The following is a 21,642-nucleotide window of genomic DNA, read 5'->3' as shown; positions in this document are numbered from 1 at the left end:
CCAAGGCAGCATATTTAATTAAAGTTACAGTTGTTGTGGTTTTGAGCATAGCTCCTCCCCTTTCTAGTTGTTCACACCTCTTCCCATTGACCCCACCTATTCAGCTGTCTCCTGTGCCCCCCCCCTTTGATTTGAAGTCACCAGCCACCACTGGATCCAGCTGTATAAGAGTTTACCTGCACATAAGTTAGGTTTGTGAATTTGTAGTAGGTTTTGATTTTCTGATCGTAGTGGCCTAGATGGGGAGTAAGGGGGAAATAAGGAGTTGATTGCAGTGCAGTCTTGTGGTGTGTAAATTAGTTTGTGAGAGGTAGTAAGTTGAAGGAGTAATAGGTAATGCGGGAATCTGAGCCACTGGAGATTTCTTAAGGCTATACAGTGATGGGGTAGAATGATGGCAGTTAGAGGCAAATTTGGCAATCTTGTTGTAGCAAGACTCTAATTTTTGTTTCAGGGAGGACTGCAGGTTAATTAATAAGGGTGCACCATAGGTTAAGGAGGGAATTAAATAAGAAAGGGCTAAGGCTTGTTTTGTTGATGTGGAGAGAAATTTATTGTGCGTATAAAGTAACCCAATTTTTTATGGATTTTTGAGATGTTGTATTGGATATGTAAATCAAATTTTAGATTGTCGTCTATTATGACTCCTAACAGTTTGGCACTACCTGCAAGTTCAATTTTTATTGCGTTCAGTGACAGAATGTTAAAGTCTTGTCTATCAATAGCAGTGTTCACTTTAGGGTTAACCATCGTAAGTTTATTTTTTTTGGCATTTAAGGAGAGATGATTTTTGTGGAGCCAAGATTCAATAGTAGAGAAGGCTATTTGGGTCATTTATTGTAGAATATTGGGGTTAGGTGCAGAGCAATCTATAGTTGGCATAGGTTATTTATGAATATGTTAAATAGAAGGGGACCTAAGATTGATCCTTGTGGGATGCCTGTAGGGTTATGGAGGTAGGGAGAGAGAGAGAATCCTGCCATTTAATGGCATGCTGCTTATCTGAGAGATAGCTTCTAAACCAGTTAAAAGACTGAGTAGAAAGATCTATGGAAGTGAGTTGAGAGAGGAAGATAGTGTGGGATATGGTGTCAAATGTTTTAGATAGATCTAAAAAGAGAGCAGATGCTATAAAGCCATAGTCACGAATCTTATTAATGGTGTCTAAAAAGGATATTAGTGCAGTAGAAGTACTGTGCCTGGGACGGAATCCATGTTGGGTTTGGGAGAGGATGCTGTTAAGCAGGTAGTTAACTAATTGTCTTTGGATGCATTTTTCAAGAATTTTAGATAAGGGGATAGAAGAGCAATAGGTCGGAAGTTGGAAATATCAGAGGAGGGGCCATCTTTATGGAGGGGGAGGGATAATGGCTTTTTTTTCCACAGAGAGGGAACATATGATTCATTGATTGATTCATTGATTGATCTATTGATCAGAATGCTGATAGGATAGGTTACTGCATCAGCAGCGATCTTAAGGAATTTCCCAGGAATATTGTCAGCTGAGTTGGAGCAGAGTTTTAGATTTAGCAAGAGTTTCTTTATGCAGGAAGCGGGGATAAGGAGAGAATACATTCATTTGAGAGTGAGGTATGTTGCAGCTTTGTATTCATGTGTTAGGGGATGAGATATTGTGAAGTAGATGAGAAGAGGAGGAGGACTTAGGGTGATAGTTACTTGGTAGAGGAGAGGAAAAGGAGGCGGTAAAATTAGCTATAGTATCAATAAAATATGAATTAAATTTGGAGGGAATAAGGTCAGGTGACATGTTAGGATAAGGACAGGGATTGTTTTTTGTGCCTGGATTAAGGAGATTGTTGATGGAAGACCAGAAGAGTTTAGGGTTAGTTTTCCTGTTTAATTGTAAGTTCCAGAAGTACTGTTGTTTGTCTTTGTGAATAAGTTTTTTAGCAAGGTTACAAAGTTGTTTGTATTGGATGAGGTTGGAGGGATTGTCAGAACTGAGCCAATGCTTCCAGGCTTTGTCCCTAGCTTTCATAATTTCTCTGGTGGATTAGTTTTAATTCTAATGGAGCACATTACCTACATTACTCCCAACTTACTCTCATCCACAAACTGCTAAATAATCCAAACTACGGCCCATCCCTTCAAACTATAATACAAACACACACCCCTACTCACCATCTTAGGTCCTCTAACAAACAACTCCTAACCATAACTAAACACAACAAAAGAGCTGGACAATGTCTCTATTCCCATGCCATTGCTAAACTTTGGAATGCACTCCCTCACTCTATTACCCAACTAGACTCTTTAAAAATTTTTAATTTGCACTGAAAGAACACTATCTCAATAACCTTGTCTGTTCTTGTAGTCATATGATTAAACCACCTAAATGTTTTGGCCACTATATACTACAAATACTTTTACTAACTTAATATAGCTGCAATTTACACCATATGTCTTTGTATCCAGTCTCTCTTGCTTTCTCTATTTCTGTGACTGAATAAACAGAATTGATTAAACAGTATTCTTACTTATGAGAATATACAAACAGAATTACTAAAAATTTAACACACTGGGTTTATCTTCTTGTATTGTATACTTCTGTAATATGCATTTGTCTTTGTATACCTAATTTCATTTGTATTATGTAAAAAAAACTTTCTTGACTTTCAAATTTAAGCTGATGTTATGAAAAATTTCTGTGGCTGTATGGAGCTTTTCTCCCGGGCCTCCACTGAAAATGGGCCATTGGGCCCAGTGGACTTTCTCGGTCAACAAATATCAATAAATAAATAAATAACATACAGCCACCAGTTGCAGGCTTTCCTTGTGGTAGGGTACTGTGTTCTGAGCTGATCAGTTCAGTCCACCCCACTCATGTAACTGTTGTACATGTTTACAACTGGTGGACATGACACTGATGCCCTTTCTCTGTCATGCTTTCTATTGTGTGTACTGAAAACTGACAAGGTTGTGTTACTATTAATTGATAGCAGATAAACTGGTTTGCTATCCTTCCATTCTGTAGCCAATAATGGCCACTCTGCAACTGTTTGTGGTACCTTGACATACTTTATCAGTGCTCTGCCTGTTGAATGGTAGAGGACACCTATTGGTGTGCATGGTTCCACAACAGTAAAGGCCATCTTGCAGCAATTGCTGTGTCAGAGGGGAAGAGCTAAAGAAGTTACCAAAGTAAATGTGATGCTTCTTGCCAATTAAAGCCCAAATTAAGTTTATCACAACTGCATGTGCCAGCCTGACCTCGGTATTCTTCTCTTCATTTCCAGTCTACACCTGGAATTCACATAATTACCAATTGTGAGAGTCTGCCAGCATGAATACCATAACAGCACACCTCTCTGGTTTGCCAGGCATAAACTACCTAAATGACAAATGCCCACAGAAGCCAATCATGGCTTCATCTACTGCTACCTCATGATGCACACAGTACCGGTCCCTGCATGCACAAAGTACAGCATCTGGTATAGGCTGTATCTGGTGTAGCTTGTCATGAACCACAGAGCCCTGTGGTAGGCTCCAGTGCATGCCATTGCAGTGAAAATACTATTGAATTGTTTTCAGACTGTTCTCATGTCATGTACTCATCTATTGGGAAACGACCTTAAACAGGGTGGGTTACACAGTACTGTCTGTATTCTGGTATGTGTACAATAGATGTGTACATTCTAACACCCAAAAATATATATGTATGTGTCTAGGACATACAGGACTCCACAGCATGTCAACATTGCATGCTGTGGTCTAGGTCTGTGCAGTATAACAACCAGTTTCATTGGGAATGAGGAAGTACAGCTCCTCTGGGAGCATCAAATTCATGAGGTGCATCTCTGTGGTATCTGGGTCCAGTTTGGTTATAGGGCCTGCTGAACTCACAAAGTCATCAGTCTGCATTGTTGTGAGGTGTTTCTCCCACATGATGTTTTTACATGGTGGGCATGCTTGACATACCTTAGTGGAGAGACTAGCACACTTTGGAATGGGGTGCCCTGCACAGTTCATAGATGGTGCTCCATGACCAATAGCACTGCCAACTGTATTGTGTGTTCTTGTCAATGAAGTTCTGGCAGACAATCCCTGCTGAGGTACCATCCTAGCCTTGCTTGATGAAGAGCTTAAGAGGAGACCTGTGTCTGGCACACAAGGCATCCCCCGACCCATTACTGATGGGTTTACTGCACATCAGCAAGTCAAATGGTGTCAGAAATACTCAGTCTAGGCATCTAAACCTCATCTGCAACATCAACAGAATGGTTTGGAGGGGCAGGTATATCTTGCAGAGTTCATCTCTGTCTATATTCAAGCACACCATAGATCTGTGGATGGGAATCCGAAAATTTACCCCAGTCTTAAAAAAAGTCTTATCTTATGCATGGGGGGGGGGCAACAAATTATCTATGGTATGATCCAAGTTATTCTCATTAGGGGTGTTGTATAATTGTTGATCATGGGATGGGTAAGGCCAATCTATAGTCTAATGGCTTAGGGTATTTTGAGCACAAAAAGGGAAACTGGTTAGTGTTAAAATGGCCCACAAGTGCAGCTAGCCTAGTACTTACCTGAGAATCTATGAACTCAGATCAAGTGGGTTTTCTCCAGCCCAATCCTCATACTGAGGACTGATCTGCACAGCAGTAGGCACATCCTCATCCTTGTCAGCATTTGTACTGAAATGAAATATGGAGGACATCATTTGTCCATCCATGCCACAATGTCCATTCTACAACACAGACAGGCAATTCTTCCACTGTTTCAAAGTCAGATTGAGATTGATGACTGTTGGTGTATGCATTAGCATTCCTCAGGAGTGCTAGTGCTATCTCATCCTCACTATCATAGTCAGTCTCATTCACACTTGTCTGATCTGCTGTGGCACACCACAGTGGTCTTTCTGGAACCACTGGGATGGGGTCTCTAGACAGGTTGCCTGACACTTGAATTTACAGCTGAAAAACACAACAGCATATAATGACATCCTGTTACTTCCCTGCATAGAGGCAGCTGGAAAGCAACACAGCAGAACATTGTATAGTGAGAGTGTCAGACAGGAAACTGATAGGACCTTCAATTTCAGTAATTCACAAAAATATGAAACATATAACCTGGGTTCATAGGTAAATATTAAGCTACCAGTTTATAGACTATTGCAAGTCTAGACTTATAACAGAGACCAGAATCAAACTCTGTACCTTGTATTTGTGACATAAAGGAAGATTATAATAAAAACAACAGAGGTCATTGACTGACCATTTCACCATTACCTCACATTACAAAAAATGAGGAAAAAAAGAAGAAAATAAAAAAAAAAATTAAAAAACAATGCTTCTGCATGACTCCAAAGAATGGCAGAAATCATTGTCTGGAAGGCAACATTTATCAGTGTGAAATGATCTTTTGTAATGTGAGTAACTGTGACAGCTGGAGAGGCTTTGTTACTGACAGGTGATGACTCAGTGTTACCCTATAACTGCATATGTTGTAATGACACTACAAATGTGATGACTTACACTGGACTAATGCAAGGTTCCGCATGTCCAAACAGAAATGATAACTGTTGCCCATTACCTGTTAAGCACACATTTATTGCATTCCAAGTGCAGTTATACTGAAATACTGAGTAATTATCACCTGTCAGGAAAAGGTCTAAGTAATTTAATAAAAGAGCCACTTGACATTACTGGACCTTGTAACACAGAAATGGAGAACAGAAAAAGTAAAGTAAAAGCCCAGGGACAGATGAATGCATATATGAATGTATACTGAAAACACACATGATACCATAGGTAAATACATACATAAATTATGTGTATGACAGCTGACAGTCCCATCCAGACCCAAATACAATGGGAAATATTACAAGCATATCTGCTTGGTCACTACCCTACCAGCATTTTTGAAAAAGCAGTAATAACACCTATATCACAGACACATTCTTCTCATCTGAACTGTCCACAAAAAGGACAAAGCACAAAATATTACCCAAGATATCTGATCATTGGCCGAAAAATTAGTAATAACAATGGTTATTAATATATTATATCTCTGAGGCATTTCTTTCATCTGAACTGTCAGCACAAATGACAAAGTCAGAAATGGCTAATCACTGATAGGATTATTGTAAAAGTTGTAATAACACTTATATCCCTGAGATTTTCCTGTCATCTGAACTGTCCAAACAAATGGCAAGGATTTAGATAGTACCAAAACTGGTAGTTGGTCACTGTCAGCATGGCTGCAAAAGTAGTAATAACACATATCTCACTGTCTCACAGAGTCACTCCTCTTAAGTGAACTGCCCACAAAAGTGAGAAACTCAGAAATATTATACATGCCTGCCTAGGATGACATGGTCGACAGACCACGATGCTTTGCCAGAGATGGCTTGCACCTGTCACCCCTGGGATTCCGGATACTGGCTAAGGTTCTTGCCGCCCCTACAGTGCCTTTTTTAGGCAAGGTTCAAATGACATATTCACCACTGTAACAGGAACAGGCAAGCAAAAACTGAGGGTGATGCTACTCAATGCTAGAAGTCTAAATCTCAAAATGCACTCACTCAAGGCACTCCTTAAAATGGAGAACATTGATATCTGTGCAGTGACTGAGACCTGGTTCAAGGCTCCAGAAAGCACCCCTGCACTACAAGGCTATAACTCATACCACACTTTTCGGCCATGTAACCTGGACCAGAACACCAAAGGCGGAGGTGTGTCCATATTCATAAAGGATATCCACACCTCCAGGCTAGTTGTTCAGCATAATGAAGCCGAGGTTATCCAAGTGCAAACTAACTCTGGGCAAAACTGCAATCCACATTTTAGCTTGCTACAGATCACCCACCATGCCCCAGGATTACCACTCCGCTTTTCTTGATGTACTGGAAAATATTAGGGTTCAACCAAATGCCCTAATAATGGGCGATTTCAACTACCCCACCATTAACTGGGAAAACTACTCATGTACCAACACCTTTGCTCAACGCTTTCAGGAATTCATAAACTCCAATGCCCTGGATCAACTTATCCACACCCCCACCAGGGGCAACAATTCCTAGATCTAGTCATTACCAATATGCGTGACCGGTGTTCCACACCTGAAGTCAATGCCTCATTGGTCCGATCCGACCATAAGCTAATTACTCTAGATATCCAAATCCTGCCTCCACCCCCCCATTAAGGAAACCATGGTAAAAAATTTCTCCAAAGCCAACTTCATGCTTCTTAAGACAGAAGTGTTGAACTTCATGACACCCATGCAGATGGACAATACAGTTACGACTACTGAATCCTACACAATTGCACTTTATAAGCACTTACATGAGTGCATGGATCGTGCTATTACAAACAGAACCAAGATGCTATCCTCCAAAAAAAGGAAGCCAATCTGGTTTTCCCCTACCATAAACAAACTGTACAACAGAAGAAAGAAACTCTTACAAAAGAGAGTAAAATCCCACGAGTGGTGGAACTCCCTGGTCAGCTTCAGTAAGAAGCTGCGATCCCTGATAAAATCCTCCAAAGCTAGTTACAAAAACAAAATCACCACTGATTCTAAAGACAGCCACAAAGCATTCTATAGCTATGTCAAGAATCTCAATGGCAACACATAGATCTGCTCTGAGTTACAGCACAATGGCACTAAATATACAGACCCAGCTGATATTGCCAACATCCTGGCAGATAGGTTCAGTGCTAACTTTACCCCCCTCTCACCCCCTAAAGAGCCCATCTCTATACCGGAAGAATGCAAAGCTCCTGTAATCACAGCTACACAGGTAAAAACCACACTCTCCAAAGTCAAGAACACAGCATCCATGGGACCAGACAACATCCCAGGCTGCGTTCTACATGAACTACAGAACGAACTGGCACCCCACCTAAGTACCATGTTCAATCATAGCCTCACCTCAGGCTTTGTGCCTGCTGAATGCCACACAGCAACAGTTATCCCACATCACAAGGGGGTGCCACCACGGACCCCGGGAACTACCACCCCATTAGCCTGATGAGCCTGGTCTGCAAGGCCATGGAATGTATCATCATGGAACTTATAAACAAAGACATTGGTAATCTCCAAACTCTGGACCCCACCCAGTTCGGGTTTGTAAAAGGCAGATCATGTCTCCTAAACCTGATAGATTTCTTTGAAGCAGTCACCAAAGCTGTAGACAAGGGTAAGGTGGTTCACACAGCCTATCTAGATCTTGCCAAGGCTTTCAACCCCATCCCCCACTCTGGAATTATAGATAAACTCACTAAACTAGGTATAAATCCCTATGTCACAAGATGGGTTGCCAACTGGCTCACTGACAGAACCCAAACTGTGAAAGTAGCAGAATCCAAATCCGACTTCAGACCAGTGACAAGTGGAGTACCACAGGGTTCAGTCCTGGGTCCTCTCCTGTTTGGTATCTACTTCTCTGAACTACATTCTAACACAGAAGGTCTTTGGCTAACAAAGTTTGCAGATGACTGCAAACTAGGAGCCATAATCAAAACTCCTAACTATGTGGACATCCTACAAAAGGGCCTCACTGAGACAGATGCCTGGTGTCAAAGCCATGACCTCAAGCTCAATGGCAAAAAGTGCATTGTCATCCCCTTTGGTAAAAACTCTGTACCCATGAACTACAACATAGGCAGTAGTATACTTAACACCAAAAGTGTGATAAGAGACCTTGGGACACAGGTGGACAGTAGTCTCTCCTTTGATAATCACATCGCCACAGTAGTCAGGAAATCCTTCTGCATGGCACACCTCATCACAAAAGGTTTCTCATCCAGAAAAAAAGAGGTCATTGTTCCCCTCTACTCATCACTCATTAGACCCATTATAGAGTACAACGCCCCTTTTAGTATGTACCTCACAAGACATCTACAACAAATGGAAAGGACACAGAAGTACCTCACAAAGAGGATTACTGGCCTCGAACAGATGCCCTACGCAGACCATCTCAAAAAACTCCAGCTTTACTCCGTCGCATATCGCCTACTCAGAGGTGATCTCTGCCTAGCATACAAAGCTATGTCAAACCCAGAGCTGTTGGACATGCTCCACTTAAAGAAATCCCAATCCCTCCGAGCTACACCCAATAGGGACCTAAACCTTGTCACCACAATAAACATAACATGCCAGAGGGATAGATTCCTGCCCCAGAGACTTCCCATACTCTGGAATAAACTACCTATCTATATCAAACAAAGCTCCTCATTAGCACTCTTCAAGAAAAATCTTGATGATTGGATGGTAAATAGGAAATTCATCCCAGGGATCACCTCTGTGGCTCTGTTCGACAGTGGCACAGGAAAATAATTTTCTTGGGTGGCAAAAGCCAGGGTACCTTTTTGGCTGGGCTTGCATAGGCCCCAGGGCCGATAGCCTAGTACCTACCTATGAACCTATGAACATAATATCTGCTTTGGTTGATCAATGGACAACATTATTGAAAAGCAGAAGGAGCACTTATCTCACAGAGGCATTTGCATGAACACAAATTTGTTAAAAGGACTACAAAGGAAAGGCTGACAACAATGGCATCCCAAGCCCAAAACTATTCTAACACTTCTTCAAATCCTTCTTTCTTTCAAAATGTGTATATTCACTTACATGAATTTCTACTGGTTGATATACTCAGTAATGACATTCTTGTATTATATTTTATGGGATGGAAGGGGAATATGCATGATGACATTGCATTGTTGGTGCAAGCATACAGACCGCTGGACACTCCAGAAAGTAAAACCATGATTGTGCAGAAATTACAGTTCAGTACAGATCCATGTACTATGTGGCTGAGAGAGGAATGGCTCAGAGATTTGAAACTGAAGTTGAAGAATGTACAGTGGTCAGCCCTGTAAATAGGGCACCTGCTGCATAAAGTATTGGGTAGGATCCTTTGGCAATTGTGTGTGGGAACATTGCATTGCAAAAACTATTAGCACACAGAGTACATGACATGCACTACACATACCGCTTATCAAAGTCCATGGGTGCGAAACTTCTCTGGTCCTCTCTCAGTGTACAGTAATTGAGGAATGCATGCACATAATGATAAAAATCAGAATGCTGCACTACTTCCAAATCTAAATAAAAAGATTACTGCCGGAGAATTGTTCTTAATGATAACATGAGATAGGACTCTTGGAGTGATATTGGAAGTTCAGTATCAATGATGGGAGTTTATTTCCTCATTGGCTGCTTGTAGCTTTTGAAATATGTCTAACTCTTCTTTGCTGGTGGCATCTGTCTAACAACCCCTGATGCAATTGCGCTTGCTGGTTGTCGGTCTGCTGCTCGAAATCTTTACTTCCTGATTGTCGCTCTGATGCTCCAAATCATGAGTTGCTGATTGAATGGTCCCATAGCAGTCTATGGAGGGCATTCTCTATAAAGAGAAATGGGAGGTTACTGCTTAGGGACCCCTAATTTAGCCTTTAAAGAACAAATAGTAAGGAGGCGGAGGTGATATGCAAGTGACTGCACTGGATTCTAAGAATCCAATTGGTTCTCAATGCTAGCATCACCTCCAAGAGTTCATTATTAAAAGTTTCAGTCAGCATGGCAGAGTTAGCACCTGTGAAATTAAAGTAGTTCTGTTAATTATGTGTGGAGTTACTTGTGCAGTAAGGGAACGAAGGAGGTGTTCTTGACTGTGGGATCACTGTGGTGGCACTACAAAAAACTGATGCAGTGAACAATTTTGGTCAGTGCTGAGTTAGTAGATAGCTTGCTAGGCTAAGAAGGAGGTGTTTTTGACTGTGTCATCAAGACTGCAGTACAAACATTTAACCAGCTTGCTGTGAAAGATACGAAACAGAGACTACTTACAACAACAAGACAATTTTCTGTCAATTTAAACCACACCACAATCAGTCTGAACTTGCTTTTCATCACAAACACAGGCCAAGTGAATAAAAACCCAATTTATTTGACAAAAAACGTAAGAATCTCTAGTGCCTCGGCTGAACCAGCCTTTACAGACTATACCTTTCTTTTACAATTCCCCCCTCTTTTATACATAAACATTTTTTTCAATCAATCAATAAAACAATTTATCAATTATCTAATAGCATTTGATAAAATTAACATCATAACAAACTTTTCCAGCTACATTCCTGGTTTAAACCTCTTGGAAAGAGAGTATCAAACTTTAAAATCAACATTGTTTCCCTTTTTCCCAATATATTCTTAACGTCTAATGATGTTAAAAACACTTTTTGATATACCTGATCCAACACAGTTTCCTGCAGTCCCTTTGGGTTACCCCCATGATATTCATTAAAGTGTATCACCACCAGACTTGTTTGCTTATTCTTTTTTTATGTCTCTTACGTGCTCTTTTAACCTTGTTGAAAAGCTCCTTTTACTCTTACCCACATAGTATTTTCCGCAGGGGCATTTTAATCCATACATTATACCTTTGCTCTCACAATTGTAAGAGCCTTTTACCTGAAACCTTTTGCCATTAATAGTCATGAAATCCCTTACCACAAACTGACATACCTCACATTTTCCACATGGAAATGTCCCCTTTAAACTAACTTCTTCACTGAAAAAATGATGAATCTGTATGCAGTCATAACAGCTTTTTTCTTGTGAATCTGAGAAAAATGCCAATACATATTGTAAACTAAATACAGAAAATATTAAGGTAAAAAGTGATTATATGCTTCCATTTAGAAATGAAAATATTTGGCAGTTTGGTGTGTCCTTAAATTATGGTGTTGAAAAAGAATATCATGCATTTTTTTAGAACTATAAAGATGCTCTCATATAATTTAAGTAAAAATTAATGGAAAAGTTTGAATGAGTTAAGTCAGAGGAAGGAGATGGTTTTTAAACCAGCTGACAAAGGGGGTAAAATGGTGATTTGACACTACACTACACACGATACTTAAACATGTGTTACACTCATCTTAATAATGAACACATTTATGAAAGAGTAGAAATTAATGAGTATAATAAGGCTGAGAATGAATATAAGGAACTGCTTAATAAGGAATACCGGTTACATCATTTTTCATATGAAGATGTGCAACATAAATTTAAAGGGAAGAATAATTCTATAGCACAATTTTTCTGTGTTCCCAAAATTCACAAGAGCTTATTTAATCCACCAGGATGCCCCACCATTAGATGTTAAGAATATATTGAGAAAAAAAGGGAAACAATTTTGATTTTTAAAGTTGATACTCTCTTTCCAAGAGGTTTGAAACAGGAATGTAGCTGGAAAAGTTTGTTATGATGTTAATTTTAACAAATGCTATTAGATAAGTGTTTTATTGATTGACTGAGAAACAGTTTATGTGTATAAAAGAGGGGGAATTATAAAAGAAAGGTATACTCTGTAAAGGCTCGTTTAGCCGAGGCACTAGAGATTCTTACTTTTTTTGTCAAATAAATTGGGTTTTTATTCACTTGGCTTGTGTTTGTGGTGAAAAACTATTTTCTGTCAATTGTTTGGTGTAAAACAAATTTAATCACAATGTGGAAACAAAATTTATAAGGTAAGGTACACATCTACATTACTTTTTAAATGTTGTTCCTAATGCAGCAGTTACATTTTGATTTTGAAAATGTTTGCACCTGCAGAAGACCTGGTGTGTAATGTGTCTGTTTATATTTCACCTCAGGGAATGCTTGGAGGTATGCAGAGATGTTCCTTCAGGTGGTGCTTGGGGGATAATGAGTTAATGACTTCAATCATCAGTTGCTTTGCCAAACCCTCCCTCCACAAATTTTCTGAGAAACAAATGAAAAATACGGGGCAAAAATCTGGACAGTTGGGAGGTATGGTGGACTGACTGGACTGGATGATGTGTCAAATAAAAATGTAATGCAAATCAAATGCATAAATAGAGTATGGCTTAATGTTTTTTTTTTACACAATTACCTTTTTGTAGAAACAGATGGTGAAGAATTGCATCTAATATATAATGACAATGATTAGAAAGAAATTAAGAATTATAATATAGACCTTTTCTTTACTTCAGAAAATATATATTAATTCATATTCTCTTATTCTGTCAAAGACTCAAGTTAACAGTGCTGATATTTTAAGTGTTCCCATCTAATTATTATTTCTGGATTTGTCCTTAATTCTGATGAGAAGTGGTGATTTGTAGTGAATGGCACAGAGGCAACATTGTGGGGCATCCTCCTGCCATTGCTGCCAATATAGGTTATTGTTGTTGCTATATGGGACAGATAGGGACTTTGCTGTTTTATGGGGGAAATAGATGAGTTCTTAATTTATCAAGGCTGGTTTTATTTATTTCTTGATGATTTCTACTGAACAGACTTTCAATCAATGCCATGCTGTTTTACAGGGAGAGAATGAGTTCTTAAGTCATAAAGGCTGCTTTTATCTATTATTATTAGTTGAATGAATGGATGCAATTTCCTTAAGGATTTTCTGATAATGGTTTGGTTGCAAGATCATTGTATGTTGCTGTGCTCTAATGCACATTGTAAGAACTGATGTGAGTGTAGGATACTGGAATACTGGAAATAACTGTCAGAAACTGAAATGAGACTGGAATGAATGTCTTTATCTGTTAATTACTTCATATGCACAAGGACGCAGATGCTTGCCAACAGTCAAAGACACCATGCACTCTAGCCGGGCATTATGGGTGTGCTGAATTACACCTCTGAAGGGAGCTTGGTGTACCAGTCATTGCGCTATACTTGCAGCTCACAGGGAGGGGCTGTAGGAGCATTAGAAAAAAAATTTCTAGCCTCTTGCAGATTCATTTTGACTTTTCTGAACTGCAGAACCCATCCATCTATCCATCTATCCATCCATCCATCCCAATCCCTTTTCCCATTTTTGCACATGGAGTTGGAGTGTCACTTCAACAGTGACACTCATCTAGAGCCATGGTTTATACAATCGTGTGGCTAGCCATGCCACAGCAGACCAAGCACATATTTATGAATTCATAGTTCACTTAGATTATTATTCCATTTTTCTGAAGTGGGGTGACCACAGAATAGGAACATATCAGTACAGGGGGTGAGGTGCAGGGCCTTGAGGCCTTGCAAACATGTTTTTCACCTTTTGTTTTTTATAGGTCAAATATATATCTACTATTCTACATTTATTATTTAATGTTACAATGATTCATGGTCAAGTTCTCTGGAATTGATTTTCAACCCTTTTGCTCTTTGGAATGTTCAAATGCTGGGACTGGAAGAGGAGTAAAGGTGTCAGACAAGGTAAAATGACATCCATTCCACCCATCCATCATCCATCTCTCCATCTATGCACTCCAGCGTCATCTATCCATCCTTTCATCCATCCTTCCATCTACACATTTTCCTTCCTTTGATTCTTTTATCCTTCTATCCATATTTTTCTGTCTTTTTTGTCTCAGTCTCTTTTCTTTCCCTTTCTGCCCTCTTTTTTCTAAAACATATGCCACAAGATTTAATGTTAAGTGTTCAAAAACAAGTAAAATGAATTAAGTAAGGATTGAAAATATAAAACAAAGTAGGGTATACCTACAGCTGACAGGGTGTATCTTCTCTTGCTGTACTGCAGTTCCTTAGCAGAAGGATCTCAAATGGTAATATATTGCTATAAATGAGATATTGCCTATATAGATCACACCTTTAATGAAAGCTTGTGATAATAGTAAAAACTAGTAAAGAACATGGGATTAAGCTGTAAATGGTACCTTGAGACCCAGGGTGGGGGTGCTGGGGTACAAAGGGTTATATTGCTGAAGAGAGGATATTGAAATATTTGATTTTAAGGCCTTCTGAATAAGCTGAACTGAAGGGAAACTAAATTTCTTTGACAATATGTCATTTCTGTTTGCTCTTTAATAAGACTCAGAGTGGAAGAGAGCTGGATAGCCTGCTGTTACTCTGATATTCAATATAACAAATGTGGGACAAAGCTATATAATTCAGTACATTTTGAGAGAAATTTGCAAATGCCAAGAATATTTGTAGGTCATAGCTATGTAAATTTAATTCTCAAAAGTAACTCAGATGCAGGAAACATAGGCATAATGGGCTTAAATTTGCAAAATGACTGCTTTTTTCTGATATACATGATAAATACATATCAAAACCTTATAACTTATCTAAAATATTGACACTAGTTATGTCTACAGATTTAATGTATACTGTTACAGTTCAGGTAACATTTTACAGACAAATATTTTTTACTGGTTGCTCAAAAATAGATTATATAAATCTTGAGTTTTGACCTTTGCAATACTAACAACTGAATGTTTTTGAATCCAGGAAGATGTTTTATGTGTGTGTGTGTGTGGGGGGAGTGTTGTATGTAATGACAAAATATAGAAGAATATTTGAGATAGTACCATCCTACCAATTACATCACTTGCATGCTCTTATCTTTCCATCAGTCAGTTCCAGAAGCCCCCCAAAATCCCATCTGCTCATATGATAACTCCTAAAGCACACAACTCAACTAAATTTTTTTGAAGTGTCACAGCATGCCTGTTCATTAGCAGATACATTGCTCTATGCATTAACATAACTCACATTTCACCTACACCTATAGGTCTGCTCTCATCTACTTAATATATGTATTTACTATATTGATAAGCAGCTTTAGGGAGGGCATGTGGCAGCGCTTCTTAGGGAAGAACACAAAGGTAGGAAATGGTCAGAAGGTAGGAGCCAACTGATACTATAGTTAGGCAGACACTTAATAACAATTTCTTTTAAAGCAAGGCACGTATGTGTAAGGTATGCTCATAGCAGTACAATGAATTGGTCAAGATGTGCATTTCAATGAAATTAAGCAAAAAGGAGTACTGCAAAAGAAACCAGTTCTAATTTGATAGTTGTTTTTAGCTAATCCCACTTCCTAGAATACCCATAATCTTGATATTGCTTAATCTGGATGATTTATGTCTTCCTTTTTGCTTTCTGCAGTTGTGTCTGCACTCAGCATTCTTTGCACTTACATGAGTTATGTTGACTAACAATGCATGGGATCTTGGACAAGAGAGGTTTTCCATTCTTTATCTCTGCTATAAGGATTTTACATTTTATACAGTTAAATACAGTAATACATTTAGATTAACTTTTCACTTAGCAGTGAAAATTCCTAATGCTATGTATGAATAATTTATTGTTTAGTAGATTACATTTCTAAAATGTACCAGTCCTGGAATTAAATTATGAAAACAAAATATTATCTTGCAAGATCTTATCTGGTGTTTTCCAGCTTTATTCATCCCACATCTATGTTGTTTCATATCTTACACTCCCTTTTTTGTGGCCAGACATTGAACTCTTGTGAAATGTGTTCTTTTGACTTTTTCTGTAACTAGTATGGTTCTTCAAATTTATAGCAAATGAATGGTTGACAGTGTCTATTGCTTCAAATAAATGTGGTAAAGTAGGAGGGCTGAATATTTAACTACATTATTTATTTCTGAAGGTATTATATAGACTGACAGTTTACCTGTAGTCCTAAGTCGGGAGATGAATCTGGCGAAAACACAAATAGCCTTAGTTTAGGCTGAGGACAGCCACAACTGTCTATCAGTGTTCCAGAGCATTGTCTGAGCACATACAGGAAGAGAAAAATAATGTAATATGTCTAACAGGATGCAGCCCTTTGAATAGTAATAATTATACTACTGCTACTACTAGTGCTACTACTACTACTAATAATAATACTAAAGGACAACACCATTAAGTCTTACATGCCTATCAGGCTACTTCATGTGCACTGCTACAGCTGTAGGACTAAAACCCCCACCACACTACTGCAGTTCTTTATTAGAAATAAGTAACTAATCAGCAGTCACAACAGAGGTATGACTGTACAGACTAAAACGACAGTGCAATGAATACTTGTGGCCTTATAAGAAACCACTTACAATTTCAATGCGTTTACTGGTGGCGGTGTTCTATTGCATATAGTTTATCCCATAGTAGTTTAATTGGATTTCTGCTGAACCTTGAATACATCATTTTTTTCTTTCTCTTTTTTTCAACAGGCTCACTGCAAACATCCCTAAAACATACACATAGCAGGTTCATCCAATAGGCAGTCTGAGTCCACTCAATCCACCCACCATTTATTTAGGACAAACTGTGTACCACCTCTGCCATTGTGCTTTAAGTAAGTGTTGGGGCATTCAGTCTTCTGCATATATTTTGCCTGCATAGGGACTAGTCTGAAGGAACCTACTTCAGTGTCCTAGTTTGTAAGCAATAGCCTTATAGTCTGTAAACCATCCCCACTGACATCCTGCTGGTCAGCTTTTAGTCTCTGTTTCCTAATAGACACTGATATTTACTCATACTCTTCTTACTCAAACTATTTCTTTCTTTTATATCATCTTCACTTCTTCTAGACTTGTTATTCCCCTTATTTATATCCTCCTGTCTTTCTTTAGTGGAACTGTACACCTTCAATGAAGTCACCCTTGGTCTCCCCACTTCTTTCTTATTCCTCCTTGCCAATGACAGTTATTAAACCACTTTCAGCTCTGAGATAGTATTTATACACAGTCAATATTGATTCAGTGTACTCAGTTGTCTTTTTAATGTATTTTTATTTTGCTATAAAAGTGTTCCTGCAAGCAAATAGATATGTATGTAACAGTGAAGTCTGCAGTTTGAACACTAGTCTGTTGGCTATATTTTTATGTAAATCATAAATATTATGACAGCTTAAAACAAATAACTTTGTCCACTATAATAGCTCTGTATTCTTCAACTACAGAAGTCCCGTTGGTACTTTCTCCTTTAAATGTGCTGAATATATTGTTTTTAGCAGTCCACTGTTTCCCTTCCTTAAATTTACGTCTCTTCTTGTGTAATCACTTTGAGTTCTGAGCCAGTATTTTTCCAGAGCTGCACTACTGCATTCTGGCTTACTTGTTCTCATTGTGTTGCTGATCTGTGGGGGTTGCATGGCCTTTGGACTTTGCATTTCAAAGTCCATAGAAACCTCCATACATTATACAGTTGTTCAAACAGGCAAGTGAAATGTTTTACTGTTATCATCATTAGTCAGGTCAAGGTGATATTGGACTAATTCTCCTACTAAAATTTTGTCCTAGAGCAACCAAATTAAGACTTTCATCTACTAGCTCAGAGGCCTTTTAAACTGCATTTTTCCTTTTGCTTATCTCTCTCAGTAGATGTGTCACTGCTTAAGTTAAGTCACTGATTATTTTTTCCTCTATCGCTTTGCCAGGTTTTCAACCCACTTCATTCATCCTTGCTAACACTCAGGCTCACTCCACTCCTACCCTACCCTACCCCCAGTTCCCACCCACAGCATCACCCACATATTCTTCAAACAATACCATCAGTTCCCTCCAGAAGAAAACAATCAATAGAATTGCTCCGAATAGTAAGACCTACTCTTGTTTACCACCCAAGACTCTCTCTCAAACTGTCTAAATCATTGCTCCTATAACTATCAAATTATATCTCTATAACCAACCCAGTACCCTCCTAACATTTTCTAATCCTAATTTACAACAAATATAAAACCCAAGTTGAAGAAGATGCTCCTAGCTCAGATTATTTTACTATTCCTCCTCACTCTACTGGCCTTCATAACCAATTAGCAAATCCACTCCTTCAAATACTTATGAATTCAACCAATCCTCACAAAGAATATCAACATCTACAAGACAAAACCAATTTAAATACTATAAAAAGTCCTATCATTGGCTGTTCATTAATTGACTAATAGTATTAGTCAATTAATGAAAAGCCAATAATAGGACTTTTATAATATCAACATCTACCCAACCTGCCTTTCTCTATAGCACCCTATTTCTACAAACAAACCATATCTGATATATTTCTCTATAAATAACTTAAAACTAAGTATCCAAATTTTCAATCAAATACCAAACCAAGACCAAAGTATAACTGCCCACACTCTTCCTTCTTTAAAATATCAATTCGAAAAATTAGCAGAGATATTCCCCCCAACCCAGGTCCTACATTTCCTAAAACCATCACTTCCAACCCCAAAATAAACCAGTCAATGGATACATCTCAGCAACCTCCCCCCAAAAAAACAGAACCCAAACTCACCTTTCTAAATATGTGCAATAAAATCCATGACATACACACCTACCTTGCCACATACACTACTGATGTAGTTGTAGCTACTGAAACCTGGTTAAAAAAGAAATAAAGGATAATAAGATCACCCCCAGGATACAATATAGTCAGGCATGACAGACAACATAAGCACAGATGGTGTAGCAATCATTTATAAAAATTCCCTAACCATAACCTTACTCCCACAGGAAATACCCAAATGGAGTGATAACTCAGCAAGCAAAGGAAAGTAGTACTGCTGGGAAGAGTAATATTGCTGGAACTGAATTCATTCTTAAGTCTTGTTGATTACCTTCACACGGTGGACCATGTTTTTCACAAAATCTCACCAAGAGGTCACTGATATATAGACTGCATTTTGTATAGCATATATCATGGACTGAAGTTGGTTAAAAAATAAAAAAAGATAGCAGGATGCACAAGACCCAGGATAAAAAAGTGTCCAATCCTGGTAGGCACACTGGTGCAAGGACTGGAAAAAATGACTGTGTAGAATCCTCAAGACATGGAAACATTCCTACAATGGGGTTAGGGCAGGCCCAGGAGCAGGATGGTCCCCCTGTTGTAGAAGGAATTAGTAGTCCTTAAAATCACAAAAATTGATAGGCTAAAAAAGAGCCATAAAGATGATAGAGTGGACTATTGAGGATAAGAAAGAAATTATGTATTGTTACTATTATGCAAGAAGCCCAGAATTTCTAGACAGAAGATATACAAAAAGATTAAGAGGGAAATTAGAGGGAAAAAAATGCTTGCACAAGAAAAACGGTTAGAAGCTTCAAATAAAAAATTGCGTTTATTAATATAATAGATTTATGAAAAACATTATATAGACCAAGAAACCTTGGGGCATTTGGAAAAAGAAGTGACTGAGGACGCGCAAAAATATAAATACAAAGTTTAGAGATTTTGAAAGGTATAAAAAGAAATATGGACATGGGAAAGAAAGAGATCTGATATGGTACAATATTTTTGCAAAGGAGAAAGCTAAATTAATCATCATCATCATCAGCCCCCTTTTCGCCATTTTTTCTACATGGGGTCAGGGTATCATGTTAAATGTCACCAACTCTCTTGACTCAGTACCACACTCCTACCTTCTTCAACACTCATACCTGACTGTCACATATCCTCTTTCACCCAATCCATCCACCTCTTTACTGGATGTCCTTGCTTCCTCTTACCATCTTCCTGTCTGTCCCAAATCTTCCCTATCAGATTGTTTTCTGCTTTTCTGCATGTGTACAAACCACCATAATCTGTTCTTTTTGATCTTTTCTGCAATCTGAGCTACTTTGGCTTCTGCTGTTATGTCCTCATTTTGTCTTCTGTCCCACAGTATGCATCTTCTCAGGCACTTCATTTCCATCAGCTCTAGCTACTTCAACTGTTCTGCCTTTACTGCCCAGGTTCCTATACCATACAGTAGTACTGGTCACTGCACTGTCTTGTACACCTTATTTTTCAGCTTCTTTGGCATTCTTCTGTGATAGACTACACCTGACACCCTATGCCAGTTGGCTGCAGCCCCTGTGATTCTAGCTTTGACCTCTTCATTCAGACTACCCTTCTCCTCAACCACTCCTCCCAGATACTTGAGGTTGTTTACTTGTTCCACTATCTTCCCTTCTGTCCCTGTTCTCTGCTTCTTCTGATTTCCCCAATTTGCTGCCATTACCACCATCTTATCTGTGCTTAGTTTCATTCCATGTGCCTTCAGTTTTGCATTCCATTCTCCCATCCTTTGCTGAAGTTCTAGCTCAGAGTCTGCCTGTAATGCCACATCATCTGCATAAAGCAAATTTGTTGATCTGTCCCCTCCGACCTGTTTGCTAATGTAGTCCATCACCAGTATGAACAGCAGTGGGCTCAGATCTGAACCCTGGAGTATACCCACTCCCACTGGGAAACCCTCTGTGAGGCTGAACACCATACATACTTGAGTCATTGGGTCCTTGTACATAGCCTGCACTAATTCTACCAATGTTTCTGAGACTTAAAACCACCACAGTACTGCCCAGGTCAGTTTTCTCGAGACCTTGCCATTTGCTTTCTCCAAGTCTAGGAATGCCCAGTTGAACTCTCTCCTCATCTCTAGCTTCTTCTCAAGTATCTGTCTCACTGCAAGCATCGGTCAATTGTGCTGCATCCTGATCTGAATCCAAACTGCTCATCTCCCATCTTACATTCTACTACTCTGCGTATCTGTTTATTAATCAAAGTCTCCAGAACTTTCATACAATGTGATAGGAATTTGATGCTTCTGTACTGTCCACAGTTGTGGATGTCCCCTTTGTTCTTGTACACTGGCACAAGTATACTTATTCTCCAGTCATCTGGGATATGCCTTTCTCTCCACACTGCTATTAGTACCCTCAGGAGCCATTTCTCCCCTATCTCACCCAGCATCTTTATCATATCTGCTGTGACCTCATCTGAGCCTGCTGCTTTCCCTGACTTCATTTTCCTTAGTGCTGTTCTTACTTCTTCTAGGGTGGGCTCCTTGTCTTCTCTCATTGTAGGCTGTTTATGGGGCAATACAGATTCTGTGGGGTTTTCCTTCAT

The sequence above is a fragment of the Protopterus annectens genome, chromosome 3.part1 (assembly GCF_019279795.1).
Source record: "Protopterus annectens isolate FY-2018-M chromosome 3.part1, PAN1.0, whole genome shotgun sequence".
Lineage (NCBI taxonomy): Eukaryota > Metazoa > Chordata > Ceratodontiformes > Protopteridae > Protopterus > Protopterus annectens.
The sequence above is the reverse complement of the archived record's forward strand: the minus strand, read 5'-3'. Positions refer to the sequence as shown.